The sequence below is a fragment of the Pinus tabuliformis genome, chromosome 8 (assembly GCF_031772625.1).
Source record: "Pinus tabuliformis cultivar Carrire ecotype Pingquan chromosome 8, CPIR1, whole genome shotgun sequence".
In the NCBI taxonomy this organism is placed as follows: Eukaryota; Viridiplantae; Streptophyta; class Pinopsida; order Pinales; family Pinaceae; genus Pinus; species Pinus tabuliformis.
Window position 1 is genome coordinate 1396808194 of NC_142294.1, and position 10424 is coordinate 1396818617.

At 34.0% G+C, this 10424-nt stretch overlaps 1 long non-coding RNA gene across 1 annotated transcript; it reads right to left on the reverse strand.

Moving 5' to 3' along the window:
- Nucleotides 1–799: 799 nt before the first annotated feature.
- LOC149240771 (uncharacterized) lies at nucleotides 800–8910 on the reverse strand. The gene is made up of 3 exons (XR_016245553.1): nucleotides 8497–8910; nucleotides 8305–8405; nucleotides 800–1001 (listed from the first exon to the last, which is right to left on the reverse strand). It is a non-coding gene; the product is annotated as an uncharacterized LOC149240771 (long non-coding RNA).
- Nucleotides 8911–10424: the final 1514 nt, after the last annotated feature.

A 10424-nucleotide genomic window follows, 5' to 3' on the forward strand; every position in this document is an offset into this window, starting at 1 on the left:
ATATATATAGATATATATATATATATAGATATATATATATATATATATATATACATAAACAGCTAAACTTTACAACCAAACCTTATAATGTATCATGAATAGATTCTACAATGCCTTATATGTTAAGGAATTTAACTGTAATAAACATGAACTAAGTTCTCGAACCAACCCAAATTTTAATTACTTATTCGAACAGAAGGGAAATTGCCCTATGTAAAAGAAGAAGAACCAGAGCTAATGAGAAACACAAATAAAATATTGATCATTCTGGTTTCAAAACAATATGAACACAAAACTGAAACCCTAGCAAGTAAGGGACAAATTGGTTAACAACATATCTAGAATCAAGCCATCAAAATAAGTATTACAATTTACATATCTAGTGTCGCAAAGATGGAACATGGGTCAAAACCCCAATCATTTCCAGAAATAAAGACAAGATCAATGTGTTTATGAAACAAACTCAATGCTCAAAATTGAATATATCTTTGTAACAAAAATAAAAAACAACAGAGACTGGACAAGGGTTAATGTATGAGAACGACCCCTTTCTTCAACCAAGTAGCTAATAGCAGTATTTAAAACAAGCACATGAAGTATTCAAAATAAAACCCTCAACTGGTAATGAATCTCCAGTTACAACATTTCCAGATACAATAATATAGTCAAACCATTTCTGTGAGAATTTAATTACACTAAACCGGCAGGCCAAGAATCCAGAACTTGAGATAGCACGTCGACAAATTTTATATCCAAAGCATACAAGAAACATAGCCACGTGGTCTTCATACTTGGAGTACCAGATAGGTATAAACATTATGAAAATAAATAGAATATACCACGAAACAACTTAGCCAAATGATTGAGAAAAACCACTTCTCAAGAGCTATACCCACATACTCGGAGGTTGGATGTAGATTAAGCTCAAAACCCTTGGTAGGATTTCTGGAGGAAATCTTTAACCCACCAATTTTGAGCAATTAGAAGACCTCCTTCAAAACCTAGCAGGCCAACAAACAAGAGTTATTTATACAAAAATCAGTTACAAAATACAATTAAGTTACTCAAGCCAAGCTTCAAACAAAACTATACCTAGCTAAGGCTGTGGCACAAAGCACCTCCTTCAAATCATCAGGCACGAACATGACTCGCTGTGAACCTCATAACCCAACATAACATAAAATCAAGACCGTGACATTGCAGGAGCAAGAATTACCAATCTTATAGGGTAACATAAATGAACTTGGGTGAAATCAGAAGCCTGGGGCCAAAAACTGGAATGTTCTGTTAGCAGACAACTTAACAACGAAAATGAATTACAATATTGTTGGTGATGGAGATAAGGGTGCCCTTACTGCCATTGGATGAGCCCAGTGCACGGAGAACCATTGATGAGTAGCACTTCCCGAGGAGAAGCCGAAACCTGGAGGGAGGATGGAAGGCTCCAAAATCCAACTCTGACAATTGCTTGGGAGGTTAATTTCAATGCATTCATCTAGGTTTAGTAACTTGATAAGCACCATAAAGGCTTATGTGCATCCAGTTGGGATTCCAATAAGAGGAGTATTAAATTAATATCCCAGTAACCACTATGTTAATATCTTTGCATCAACGATTACATAATTGCCGAGTGCATAATTGAAGGGAATTAAATAACGCTGATATTTGAGTTATATAATGATGTTATTGGTATATGAATTAAATAATGTTGTTATTTGTATGCATAAGTAAAGTTAAATTTTACTGTTATAAGAATTTGATTTTTTGTTAATAAGGAGAGGTTACAAAGTGGAGACCTCTGTAAATAAATGATTAACATTATTTGTGATATGCACAAAGAAAGAAAGAAAAGCAGCCAACATGAGGAGGACTAAAATTACACCCCACAGATCCATGATAGGAACATGACTGACATATTTTCAAGAATCCAATCCTAAGGTATGGGTATAGTTGGGGGAAGAACCACACAATACCAACACAGAAATCTTGGAAATTGTGCAAGAACTGAAGGATGAGATGGCCCGGTTGCAGGTAGATAATGAAAAGCTGATGCAGGAGTAGGAAATGTTTATGAAGAGCCTATCTAATAGAAAGAACCAACGACAACCAATTCCTAGCCCAGAGCATGGGAACATGACTAGTGAACAAGAATTTCGAACTGAGTATTTAGGAATGGAAGGTAGTGAGGAAAATCATGAGGAAAAATTTGATAATGCATTAGAACAGAAAATGCAGAAAAGACAAAAGGTAGAAATGGAAGGAAAATTTCGGGAAATAAAACTACCCCTGTTTGATGGTGAACAAGAAGAGGTAGCTGACACCTGGCATATTAATATGAATAAGTACTTTTAGCTGTATGAATACAACAATAACTTAAAGGCTCTCTTGGCCATATTTCAGCTGCAAGGAATAGCCACCCTATGGTGGGAGGAAGTAAAACTTGTGCGTGGAGTGAATGAGTAGATCATAACTTGGGAAAATTTTCAAAGATATTTTAAGCGAAGATATTTAACTAAAATATTTTATAATGAAAAGGAAAAGGAGTTTCATGATCTTCGATTGTGTCAGTTGTCTATGGATGAGTTCATAGAAAAATTTACATACTTTCTTTGATATGTTCCTTACATAAGGGAGGACAAGGTGAAAGTGCAGGATTTATCAGCAGTCTGTTGATGTTCATGAAAGAGTGTATCGAGTTTGATAAACCGAAGACCATGGATGAATTTAAATGAAAGGATCAAATATGCTATCAACAAAACAAGCAAAAGGGAGATGTGGGAAAAGGATTAGCTAAAAAAAATGGAATTAAGTTTCCTTCCAGTAGCAAGGGAAATAAAGCCACAATAAATAAGGAAACCCATAAAGAGAAAGAAAACTGAAATATGAATAGAAATCAACCCATATTTAAACTTCCAAATGAGTCGAAGACTAATGAGAAGTCGGGCAGAACTGAAGTGGAGATGGTAGCTAGACCCGCAGTACAGTGTTGAGGATATGGAGGACCATATTACGTAAAAAAATGTCCCTATCGCAAGGGAAACGATCAATTTGCATAGATTCAAGAAGCATAAACTGTGGGAGAAGTGGCAAGAAGCATTCCGAAAATCAATGCTGCCCTTGAGGACCATCAAGCAGAATATCAGCCAACCATGATAGAATTTGAAGGTAAAATCTTCAACCAAACTATATCTACTTTAAATTATCCAGGAGCTAATTTGAGTTATATTAGCCCTAAGATAGTAGACCAATGATGTTTGCAAGCTGTTAAGTTTAATATTCCTTGGTTAGTACAGCTAGCCAAAGGGGCATAGAGAAGGGTGTTAGCCGAGGTCAAAAGCTGCCCCTTAAAGTTAGCAGGTGAGTCTCTTGTGGAAGATTTGAATGTGTTGCTCCTAGGATCACATGATATCCTAATATACATGGATTGTCTGGAAAAGAATTGGTCCCTCATTAACTATAAAAAAAAACTATTATCTATATGGATGAAGAAGGAAAAAGGCAAGAAATTCAAGGCATAATTAGTCCTCTAAAATTAAGGCCAGTAACAGGGTCTCGGTTAGCAAAATATATCAGAAAAGGATGTCAAATTTGTGTGATATAGGTAGGATATGGTAATTCAAAGGTAAAATCTATTTCTTTAGAAAATATCCCTATAATAAATAATTTTTTGGACGTGTTTCCTAAAGAAATTCTGGGACTTCCTTAAAAAAGAGATATAGATTTCACCATTGAGTTGAGTCTAAGAGTTGCTCCAGTATCCCGAGTTCCTTATTGAATAAGTATACCATAGTTGACAGAATTAAAAATGCAGCTAAAAGAAATTCTTGGTAAAAATTACATTTGCCCAAGTGTATCACCTTGGGGAGCCCCGGTGGTTTTAGTTAAGAAGGATGGAACCCTACAAAAGTGCATGGATTACTACCAGTTAAATAAACTAACCATAAAAAATAAATACCCATTACCTCGTATAGACGAGCTCTTTGATTAGGTGTGTTGTGCAACCGTGTTTTCAAAGATCGACCTTCGTTTTGGTTACCTTCGGATCATAATTATGGAAGAAGATATAGCTAAAATAGCCTTTAGAACTCGTTGTAGACTTTACAAGTTCGTTGTGTTTCCCTTCGGGCTAACTAATGCTCTCGCAAAATTCATGTGTCTCATGAACAGTATATTCTATCAATATTTGGATAAATTTGTGTTGATTTTTATTGATGACATATTAATTTACTCTTGAAATATAGAAGAACATAAATAACATCTCCGTATTGTTTTGCAAAGTTTAAGAGAACATCAACTGCATGCTAAATACATCGAATCAGATTTCTTTAAAGAACAAATCTAGTATCTAGGACATGTCAGTACCAAGAATGAAATTGCTATGGACCTAGAAAACATAAAAACTCTAATGGAGTGGCAAGTACTACAAGACGTGGCTGATATAAGGTCATTCATGGGTCTTGCTAGATACTATAGGTGATTTTTTGAAGGATTTTCTAGGGTGGCGTATCCCATTACCTCTCTCCAGTAGAAATGAACGAATTTTAAGTGGACCATGGAGTGTCAAAAGAGTTTTAATCAACTTAAGTATTTACTTAACACTGCACCTATTTTGAGCATTGCAAACCCAAATAAAGATTATGTGATTTGTACATGTGCGAGCGAGGAAGGTGTTTATGGCATGCTAATGCATTAGGGAAGAGTGTTTGCCTATGAGTCTAGGAAAATCAATGAGCACGAGAAAAAATATTTAGACTATCACTTAGAGCAAACAATAGCCATTCATGCATTAAATATGTGGCAACATTACTTGATAGGTAAGAAATTTCTTTTAATGACTAATCATCATAGTTTAACTAACTATTTTAAGTAGCCCACTCTTAATGTTAGGCAAGCTCATTGGGTCGATTTTTTAAGTGGATTTGTTTTTTAAACCAAGCACTTAAAAGTAAGGAGAATCAGGTTGCGGATTCCTTAAATCAGAAGGTACACTGTATATATGAGGTCTCTTTTAGTGAGGTGCAAACTACCTTTAATGAGATAATTAAAGAGGCAACGAGACTTGATCCTGAATACAAATGTTTATTGCAACAAGCTAAAATTTCAAACAACAATGAACAACATCTGGGATATGAGAAATCATGAAGGTATGCTGATTTATAAAGGGAGAATGTATGTACCTAACCAGAAAAATATTAAAAACATAATTTAGATGAATATCATAAAATTTTGTATGCAGGCCACCCCAGATATCAGAATCTAATTACCGCACTTACAAAATAATATTTCTAGCCTAGTATGAAGAAAGAAGTGACTGAGTATTTAGCTCGATGTCTGAAATGTCAGCAAGTGAAAGTGGAGCACCGTCACCCAGCTAGATTGTTGCATATATTGCCTATTCTGAAATGGAAGTGGGAAACCATTTCCATCGATTTTATTACAGGACTACCTAAGTCTAAAAATCAAAATGATTCAATAATGGTGGTAGTGGATAAGTTGAGCAAGTCTGCTCACTTCATACCAGTACAGTCAACCTACAAGGCAGTACAAATTGCTAACATATTCATGCAAACCATTTTTAGATTACATGGATTACCGAAGGTCATAATTTCTGATCGTGATGTAAAATTTACATCAGCTTTCTGGAAAGCCTTATTTGAAGGTTTAGGCACACAGTTGCATTTCAACACTACTTACCACCCTCAAACAGATGAGAAGATTGAGCGAGTAAATTATGTAGTGGAAGATATACAGTGAACTATGTAATGCAACATCCATCCAAATGGGAGGATTACATACATTTGGTAGAGTTTTCTTATAACAATGGTTACCATACATCGCTACAAATGAGTTTGTTTGAAGTATTGTATGGATGCAAGTGTAGGACACCTTCAAGTTGGGGTGGGCCAGAGGATAAGTTGATGTTAGGAGTGGACATGTTAAAAGAGATTGAGGAAATCATTAAAAAAGTACGTTCCAATTTAATGGCCATGCAAGACCAATAAAAGAATTTTGCTGATCGAAAGAGAAGTTTCTGGAAATTTCAAATTGGAGATCACTTTTATGCGTGGGTACAAGACAAAAAGAGTACATTACAATGGAGTGGAGGTGCTAAAATGGCACCCTGATTCTATGGTCCTTTTCAGATCCTGGCTCGAATTGGACCAGTGGCTTACCAGCTCGCCTTGGCTAGCCACATAATGTGCACAATGTTTTCCATGCCTCTGTGTTAAAAAAATATATATATGATCCTAAGCATATAATCTATTAGCAAAAAACATAGGTAATTCAATTTTAAATAAATCTTCCAAGACAAAGTTGCCAAAGTTAAAGAACTTGCTAAATTTTTCTTGTGTGTAGGTCGACTCAGAAGGCAAGTGCTCGGTAGAACCCCTAGTTGTATTCGATCAGAGAGAAGTAATGTTTCGGAAATGAGTTATCACCCATGTTAAAGTGCAATGACAACACTTTGGGCTAGAGGAGGCCACCTAGGAGGATGAACAAGTGATGAGGGAGACTTGTCCAAATCTACTTGTAGCAAAGAAACATAAAGACGATGTTTAATTTTAGTGGGGGAATATGTGATGTCCCTAGTAAATTTTAAATATTTTATTACTGCAGTAAACAAATTGGATATTAGTATTTAGGTTTATATATTTATTGTTTTAATTAAATGTGCATGAGGAAAATGTCTTGATAATGAAGTTATGTAAGTCTCACATGTCATGTAATTAGGATAGGCAGTTACCTTTCCCTAAATAACTCCTTGTATATTTATTCTGAAGGAAAATATCAAGAGAGTATTGGTACCTGAGATGAAGAGAGGAGAGGAAAAAGAGAGATTTATGTGCTGATATGTCAAACAGATTCCAAGAGCTATGTCTAGTTAAGACCAGATAGCTGTAAATTAGTAAGATTGTTAGTCTTATAGGAAATACCCTGCATGTGGGTGACAACTCGGAGGGTGACTTGGGCATGAAAGAGAGTCTCATGGTTGGGAGGCAAATCGGCATTTCTAGTCGAACTTGATTCAACATATGATAGAAATACACTGTTAGAACTAGATAACTATATTTAACTTTCTGTAGGTTAATTAATTATCAAGCAAAGATATGTATGTTGTTGCAAAAGACTGTATATAAACTAGTTCAGACAAGGCATAATGGCCACTAGAAGAAGCTACTATATCATACTTTAGAAGTCTATAGAGGCTAGTAAGATTATTTAAAAAACACTCAGTAAGATTTATTAGTGAAAATGGCGGAAATCTTTTACAGGAATACCCTTTAGGGGTTTACTATGCAGCTATTCTTAAAAGGGAATTATAAGACTGAGAAGAAGAATTTCCAGAGTTATTTCAAAACTGCTAAAATACAGGGGAAATTACGGTTTTAGTAAAAGCAAAGAAATATATATATATATAGATGCCTCTCCGAAAATAGCTAAACTTTACAACCAAACCTTATAATGTATCAAGAATAGATTCTACAACGCCTTATATGTTAAGGAATTTAACTGTAATAAACAAGAAGTAAGTTATGGAACCAACCCACATTTTCATTACTTATTCAAACAAAAGGGAAATTGACCTAAGTAAAAGAAGGAGAACCAAAGCCAATGAGCAATGCAAATAAAATATTTATCATTCCGGCTTTGAAACAATATGAACACAAAACTGAAACCCCATCAAGTAAGGGACAAATTGGTTAATAACACATCTAGGATCAAGCCATCAAAATAAGTATTAAATTTACATATCTAGTGTCGCAAAGATGGAACATGGGTCAAAACCCCAATCGTTTCCAAAAATAAAAACAAGAATAGTGCGTTTATGAAACAAACTCAATGCTCAGAATTGAATAAATCTCTGTAACAAAAAAAGAACAACAGACACTGGACGAGGGTTAAAGTAGACAGTGAACGAGGGTTAAAGTATGAGAACGACCATTTTCTTCAACGAAGTAGCTAATAACAGTATTTACAACAAGCACATGAAGTCTTCAAAATAAAACCTTCAATTGATAATGAACCTCTAGTTACAACATTTCTAGATACAATAATACAGTCAAGCCATTTCTGTTAGAATTTAATTACACTAAACCTACTGGCCAAGAATCCAGAACCTGAGTTAGCAGGTTGACGGATTTTATATCCAGAGCATACAAAAAAACATAGCCCCGGATAGGTATAAAAATTATGAAAATAAATAGAATAGACCAGGAAACAAATTCGCTGAATGACCGATAAAAACCACTTCTCAAGCGCTAAAGCCTCTAGGCCAGAGGAATCTAGAATAAACCCACATACCCGGAGGTCAGACGAAGATTAAGCTCAAAACCCTTCGCAGGATCTCACGAGGAAATCTTTGTTCCACCATTCTCGAGCGGTTAGAAGACCTCCGGCGAAACCTAGCAGACCAACAGACAAAAGTTAGTTACACAGAACTCAGTTACGAAATACAACTAAGTTACTCAAGCCAAGCTTCAAACAAAACTATACCTGGCGAGGGCTGCGGCACAAAGCACCTCTTTCAAAGCATTGAGCACGAACATGACTGGCTGCGAACCTCAGAACCCAACATAACATTCAAGCAAGACGATGATATCGCAGGGGGAAGAATCACCAATCTTACAGGGTAACAGAAACGAACCTGGACGAATTCTGAAGCCTCGGGTCAAAAACCAAACGTTATCAACACAGAACTTAACAACGAAAATGCATTACAGTCTGCCTGGCGATGGGGATAAGGGTGCCCTTGCTGCGATCGGATGAGGCCAGTACAAAGAAAACCGTGGATGAGTAGTACTTCCCAAGGAGAAGCCGACAGATGGAGGGCGGACAGAAGGCTCCATAATCCGGCTCCCGCAATCGCTCGGGAGTTTAAGTTTAATGCATTCGATCCAGGTTTAGTAACTTGATAAACACCGTAAAGGTTCACTGTGCATCCAGCTGAGATTCCTATAACTGCAGTATTAAATGAATATCCCAGTGACCATCATGTTAAGCTCTTTGTACCAACGATTACATAATTGCGGAGTAGATAATTCAAGAGAATTAAATAATGCTGATATATGAATTATATAATGATGTTATTCATATATGAATTAAATAATGTTATTATTTGTATGCATAAGTAAAGTTAAATTTTACTGCTGTAACTGCACTTATTTCTTTAATTCTGTTTTGTTTTAAAGCCAATATGGATGTGCTTTTTTACAGGACATGGAAAATAATTAAGCCACCATAAGGCTTTACTTCCTTACATTAAAAATTCTTATCGTTTTCTTTTAGGTAAATTACCTTACTCTTGTGTTTATATCAAATCTCTTATTCTAATAGGTTGACTTTCAAATTTCTTATCGTAATATGGTAACTTTGAATTACATATATAATTAACTGTATTTAAAGGTGATATTTTAATGATGATTATTGTTTATTTAAGACTAATATGTTTGATCTGACAAAAAAATAATTTATTTCGAATTCTTCAAAATCTTATTTCTGTGTTTAAAGAGAAAGGGAAAATTAGGTTCTAACACAATTGGAAGTATGGCAGACGTTAAAGAAATGAGAAGGAATGTTGGGTTGCAAGACAATTAGAAGTGTAACAAATGTTAAGGAAATGAGAAGGGATGTGAGTAAGAATAATATAATTTAAGATTAATATGGTTTATGTGACAAAAGAAAATTTAATCCGAATTCTTCAAAATTTTATTTCTGTGATTAAAAAGAAAAGAAATGTTAGGTTCTAAAACAATTAGAAGTGTGGCAGATGTTAAAGAAATGAAAAACCTCTTAAATTGACAATTAGAAGTGTATCAAATATTAAGAAAATAAGAAAAAATTGAGTAAAAATAAAATAATCTAAAAGTATATTTTTCATCTTATTTTAAAAAATCTAATTATTTAATAAAATTAACATCTTTTCTATATAATAAACGGAATATCTTGTAAATGATAATAAACTGTAACTAGAAAACAAAAACCCAAAATTTTCTTTCAAATGTTGCTACCGTTTGATCGGCCAATATATATATGTCTTGTCTCTTTTCTCTGGCTGAAAGGTTGATTCATTCTTTATATTCTTATATAAATGGTCTTTTCAAATTATTTTTGACGATTTTTTCAAATTATTTTATATATTAATATTATTTTATATATTAAATAAATAAAATAATTTGGAAAATACAAATAATTTATTATTATTATTATTAATTTATTTTTCAATTACAAAAATAATTAATAATATTTAAAATATATATATATATTTAATATTTTAATATACATTTAATAACATATTTTTTATTCGTTAAAAAAACTACATTTTAATAAAGATCGAAAAAGTATACGTATTAAATTGTCCTTTGGAAAAACCCTACCAATTATGAAACCACAACCTTTTAACTATTTATATACATTTTATAAAA